The following is a 6,381-nucleotide window of genomic DNA, read 5'->3' on the forward strand; positions in this document are numbered from 1 at the left end:
GGTACTGGAGGTGTGGGCTGATGTCATAGGATTTTTGTTCCTGGCTCAGACCAACGGCGTGGCTCTGGGCGGGCTGTGGGGGGGGGGGGGGGGGGGTTCTCTCTTTCTCACCCTTCTACCCAGAAGGTCTCTGGGTCACTTATTATATCTGAAACTTCCATTGTGTCTATAAATTTGAAATTTGGGTTTTCAAAAACCTTTTATTTTGAGTTAATTTTAGACTTTTAAAAAAAATTTTATTTTTTCCTTTTTCTCCCCAAAGCCCCCCTGGTACATAGTTGTATATCTTTAGTTGTGGGTTCTTCTAGTTGTGGCATGTGGGACGCTGTCTCAGCATGGCTTGACAAGCAGTGCTATGTCCGCACCCAGGATTCGAACTGGCAAAATCCTGGGCTGCCGCAGCGGAGCACACAAACTTAACTACTCGGTCATGGGGCTGGCCACACTTAATTTTAGACTTTTAAAAAATTACAGGGGCCAGCCCTGTGGCCTGGTGGTTGGGTTTGTGTGCTCCACTTCAGCGGCCTAGATTTGCAGGTTTGGATCCCGGGCAAGGATCTATGCTGCTAGTCAGCCATGCTGTGGTGGCGGCCCACATACAAAATAAAGGAAGATTGGCATGGATGTTAGCTCAGGGCTAATCTTCCTCTAGTAAAAAAAAAAAAGTGTTAAAAATTACAAAAACAGTACAAAGAATTCCCATATACCCATCCCCCAGTCTCCCTGAATGTCAGCTATCCGTGATCAAAACCAGGAAATCAGCTTTGGTGCAGCATTATTAACTGAAACTCCTAATCTTATTCAAATGTCACCAGCTTTTCCGCTAGCATCCTTCTCTGTTCTGGGATCCAGTCATCACGTCTCCTTAGGCTCCTCCAGTTGTGACAGGTCCTCCACCTTTCCTTGTCTTTAATGACCTTGACACTTTGGAAGGGTCCTGGTCGGTTGTTTGGTTGACTGTCCCTCCTTGTGGCTCGTCTGGTTGGAATGGGGGTGGGTTGGGCAGGGGTATCACAGAGATGATGCCGTGTTCTTCTCTGTGCGTCTCACCGAGGAGGTCAGGGCGTTGGTGTGTCTTATTCCTGGTGAAGTTGACCTTGATCTCTTAGGATCTCAGGGGGTATCTGTGAGATTTCCCTGTCTTTCCCTCTGTAGTTAATAAATGTCTTGGGGGAGATACTTCAAGGCTATGCAAGTCCCACAACAGCGATTTTTAATGTACTTCACTTTTATTCATTTCTGTGTTCTATTGTTTGTTTTACTCTTTATTTTCTCATGTGACACTGTCGCATAGGAATGGAATCCCTGCTTTTTCTGAGTTACGGAGTTAAAAAAAAATTACCAAGGAAGAGATACAGCCTATCTTTAAAGCATTTGATATTTTCCCACTGTAAAAAGAGTTCATGCGCATTGTAAACAACTCTGAGAAAATGAAATTTAAGGAAAAAATTAATCACTATTTTTACTACTTTTAACATTTTGAGATATTTCTTAATTATTGAAGGTTTTTTAAAGTCATGAATATAGAAAATAAAATTAGTCAATAAATAACAAAGATGATCAGAGTGGGGAAGAGAGAGAAGAAAAGAAAAGTGGATTGAGGGCTACAGGTAGTGTCTGGTCCAAGTTACGCTTTGGTCTGTTTTTGAAAACCTTGCTTGTTTAGTTTAGAAAAGATAGTCTTTGCTGAATTTGTTAATTGGATTCTGATTTCTGACTAATAAGTTTTGAAAATACAGACGTTTTTGGAAGTCTTCTTGATTTGTTTTTGTGACATGGAAAAACTCTCAAATTCTTGTTTTGGAAACGGGTGGTGCATTTAATTAATTTTACCGAGGATGGACACGTATATTTTGAGGAGCTACATCGCCATCTCGTGGCCTTCTGCGGTATTGCTGCTGAGGATTTCGAAGGTGTTTTCATGACTGTGAGGGGCCTCTGTGTCATAATGCCCCGTCCTTTACAAAGGCTCCATCTTCTCTGCGGGGGGCGGCTTCCCACTCTAAAGTGGAGTGAGATAGCAGATGACATGTTGACCACAGTGTGTGTGCAACAGAAAATAAAGTGTATGTTAAAAGCACTAACACAGGAATGGAAATAGCTGTGCATTCGAGTGGCAGGGTTATGGGTGATTTACTAGTATCATGTTCTTAATATTTTTAAAATGTTTTCTATATAGTTTTTATAATATAATATTAGCAACCTACAAAATGTCTCAATATCTAATCCATGCCACCCCTCTCCTCCGATGAGGAAACCCAGCCCAGGAGTGAGAAGCATGTTTACAGTGTGTTTTTAATCCAAGTGACCCCGGAGACCTGAGGCATACCTGTAAGGATTTTTGAAAACGGCTTTATTGAGATATGAGTCACTTACATACAGCTCCCCCATCTAAAGTGTGTAATTCAATGTTTTTTGTGTATTCACAGAGTTGTGCAACCATCATACGATCAATTTTACAACATTTTCTTTGCCCCGAAAAGAAACCCCACATCCCTTAGCATCACTCCCTAATCTCCCTCTGCCCCTGGACCCATGCAGCCACTCACCTGCCTTCCATCCCTGTGGATGGGCCTGTTCCGGACATTTCAGAGAAGTGGGCTCACACAGCCTGCTGTCTTTTGTGTTTGGCTTCTTTCAGCGAGCACGTTTTCAAGGTTTGCCCACATTGGAGCATCTAACAGAATGTCCCTCCTTTCTATTGCTGAATAAATCCCATTGTATGGACAGACCACACACAGGCCAGAGCAGGTATTTCAGAGGGAGAACATGGTTTACGGACCCCCAGCCAGTGCTGATCCTGCATGATAGCCAAAGAGGGAAGGAGGGTCTGCAGAGTTAGGGGCAGCCGCCTGCTAGCCAGCGTGAGAAGGAAGGGGTGAGGGCTCTTCTTGCGAAGTCAAACTGTTGAGGGAAGGAAGTTTCTCTTAGGTTTTGTTTTAGGATGCCTATAGGGAGACCTATGAACCGTGAGGGTCCAAATGCAAAGAACCAGCTGAGGCAAAGAGGTTTGGCGAGCAGGGCGAGCAGGGTCTGAAGGAGGAGAAAGGACCCCGAGGGGAGGGGATGTACCGAGCGGACCGGATGCAGACACTTCATTTTCCAAATCAGGATGGAATATGTCCGCTCTCTGTATCCAGACAGTGAAGAGTGATAAGAGTTATGAGGATGTCCACCCTTGATGGATTAAATGTGAAACAGAGAAAACTTGCACAACTGAATCGTGGAGAGATAACTTCAGTTAATCAGAAATCTGCCGTCGTATGGAGAACTCATTCACCCATGACGCTAGGTAAACGGGGCATTAGCACATACAGTTTGTTACAGGTGTTTTTCTCCTGTGTGGTAAAGTATATGACAAAAACTTACAACTCTAATCATTTTTAAGTGTACGGGTCAGTGGCATTAAGTACAGTCCCATTGTTGTACAACCATCGCCTGCATCCATCTTTTCATCATCCAGAACTGAAACTCTGTCCCCATCACACAGCAGCCCCTGCTCCCCCGGCCCCGCCCCAGCAACCACCATCTGACTGCTGTCTCGTGGATTCGACAACTCTGGCTACATCACATAAGTGGAATCACACAGCAGCGTCCTTTTGTGACAGGCTTATTTCATGTGACAGACTTTTAAAATAGTAATCCTCATTTGCTCTCCTTTATATTTAATATTCTCATTCCTCTCGCTGGATTACCAGCCCTTTAAACGTGATGGTCTGAGGGATTGAACCTCTGTGTAGCGTGGCACCTGGAGTTCCGAAGCACTTTGATGTTGGATGTTTCACAACCAACTAGTATTCCTCTATCCATCAGAAAGCCAGAGGCTGGCCCAGTGGCATAGTGGTTAAGTTCACATGCTCCACTTCAGTGGCCTGGGGTTCGCTGGTTCAGATCCTAGGCACGGACACACACCACTCATTAAGCCACTCTGTAGCAGCGTCCCACATACAAAATAGAGCAAGATTGGCACAGATGTTAGCTCAAGGCCAATCTTCCTCAAAAAAAAAGCCGGGGGGGGGGGGGGGACAGCCTGGTGGTGTAGCAGTTAAGTTTGCATGGTCTGCTTCAGCGGCCTGGGGTTTGCCACTTCAGATCCCGGGTGTGGATCTATGCACTGCTCATCAAGCTATGCCGTGGCAGGCATCCCACATATAAAATAGAGGAAGATGGGCACAGATGTTAGCTCAGGGCCAATCTTCCTCAAAAAAAAAAAAAAAAAAAAGCCCGAACTCATCAGGTTAGTCACTTGCCAAGAATAGCAGTTACTGCTGTGTAACAAATGACCCTGATCTTACTGGCTTAAAATAATGGTAGTTTATTATTCATCAGGGGTCCATGGGAGGCTGGGCTGTTCCTCTGCTGGTTTCCTTGGGCTTCTTCAGGTGGCTACACACAGCTGGAGGGTCCACTGGACTGGACAGTGCCAGTGGTCTTCCTGTGGCCTCTCCTACAGCCACCTTCCCTGGCAGTCACAGGGCCATGTCCCTCGAGGGCCAGGACTTCCAAACCCCACAGCATGCTTCTGCCACGCTCAAGTCACTCAGTGAGTGACCAATCAGGGCTGGAGGCCAGTCCAGATTCCAGACTACATTCCAAAGGGGCCTGCTTACTGTGTGGGAGGATTTGTGGTCCTTAAACAATCTACACTCAAGGTGCTTTAATGAGTAAGAATGGGGACCGGCAGTCGAATCCAGATTCTGGGCCGCTGCGGCACCCGTGCGTTTCCGCGGTTGGTCGTCAGCCATAGTTCACAGTATCCTTTGAGGTACACGGATCTTGGAAGCCTTTTAAACAGAAATTTCAGTTGAGAGGATTGCACTGTTTCCTAATTCAGGGTCCCCATGACTTTGGTACAGGTCCACGGCAATGTGGGGGGTTCTTTGCCTTGCCAAACCCCGCTGGTCCAGAGGAGGCCAGGCTTCGGCGTCCGGTCGTCTGAGACGGAGCCCGTTGGTGTGTCACGTCCCTGCAGCCCCCACTCCTGTCCCGCTGCGTGGACAGTGACCGCAGGGCTTTGGGTGGCCTGAGTTGTCTGAAAGGCCAGCTGTGGGACGGAGGGCCGGCTTCTCTGCGCCTTTTCGCCTGGGTGGAGGTCGCGGGGAAGACAGGAGCGCCAGCAGCTACCAGGTGCCAGGAGGTCGCGGTTCGAGCCTCCACGTTCATTCATCCGCAGACTGCAGAACTCTCGGGCCCAAGGGGCGGGCTGCCGGCGGAGGGACGTGCGCCGGGGCCAATCAGCGTGCGGGGTGGGCGGCCTGTGGGCGGGGCCTGCGCCGGGACGTCTCCCTGCTGCGGGCGGCCCTGCAGGGAGGACCGGTCCCGGTCCCAGGTCCCGCCCCGCCACGTCGCCCTGCGGGCGGGATGGGCAGGCCCGGGAGGGAGTGCACAGGAGGAGCAGGGGCTGGCTTGTCCCGGGACGCGGCGAGGGGGGAGGATAGGGGCGGGAGGACAGGCGGGCACTCCCAGGCAGGTGTCCCTTCCCCGGGCGGGTTTCCTTGAGTCCTGCCCTCAGGACAGGACTTCGCTGCGGCCCTCGGGGCGGCGGTCAGGGCAGGGGCGGGGGACACTGTCCGGACGCGGCGACCCCTGCTCTTCGGCCCTGGCTGCGGCTCCGCGCTGGCTGACCAGGCCATGGGGAGCCGGTGTGGACCCCAGACCAGGAAACTTCAGAGCAAGAATGAGGAACCCCAGGGCAACCGCAGAATTTGGGGTGGAGGTGACAGCTCACAAGTGGGGAATCTGCAGTGTGAGGGGAGGCTACTGTTTCTGGGCTCCTGCTGGGAGGTGGAGAGGATCTGCCATCCTCCACCACCCACTTCCCCAAGAAGACAAAAAGGCCACCCCACACTGATGCCCCAGGGCCCAGTGACCCTGCCAGAGCGCCGGGCCTTTATCCCTGTAATCTGTCCTGTCTGCTTCTCCAGGCCTGAAGCCAGGGAGCCCTTAGTGACCACAGGTTCTCGGGACACCTCCACAGCCCTGTCCCCACTCAGCTGAGGCAGCACTGGCACCAGCGCAGGCACCAGGCCGCTGCCCTCGTGGGGTCCTGGCAGCTCCTGAGGGCTGGGATGGGACCTGGTCTATTTGTGAGTCCAGAGAGATCCTCCCCCGGCCTGGCTTCCCCTTGTGCTCTGCAGAGTACCAGCTGGGCCTGGCCCCTGTTCCCTGGGACCCGGTGTCAGGGGAAAGGGCACTGGGCATTCTGGGAGGGTCAGTGGCCTGAGCTCACATCCCACAGTGCTCGTCTCTGACTGTGGTGCTCAGTGACACCAGTTACTGTTGTCCTGGCCCAGGTGCGCCAGGTGCCGTGTGGGGCCGGCTCTGGATCCACCTTGACTGGCCTCCCAGCTCCGTGCTCCATGGCTGTGTGGGTGGCCCCGC

General features: G+C 50.9%; 1 long non-coding RNA gene across 1 annotated transcript; it reads left to right on the forward strand.

The window, feature by feature from the left end:
- Positions 1 to 2,686: 2,686 nt before the first annotated feature.
- Positions 2,687 to 6,381, forward strand: LOC124233185 (uncharacterized). Its single transcript, XR_006886994.1, has 3 exons — positions 2,687 to 3,292; positions 4,857 to 5,127; positions 6,294 to 6,381. It is a non-coding gene; the product is annotated as an uncharacterized LOC124233185 (long non-coding RNA).

Source organism: Equus quagga, unplaced genomic scaffold (genome assembly GCF_021613505.1).
Source record: "Equus quagga isolate Etosha38 unplaced genomic scaffold, UCLA_HA_Equagga_1.0 159858_RagTag, whole genome shotgun sequence".
Taxonomy (NCBI): domain Eukaryota; kingdom Metazoa; phylum Chordata; class Mammalia; order Perissodactyla; family Equidae; genus Equus; species Equus quagga.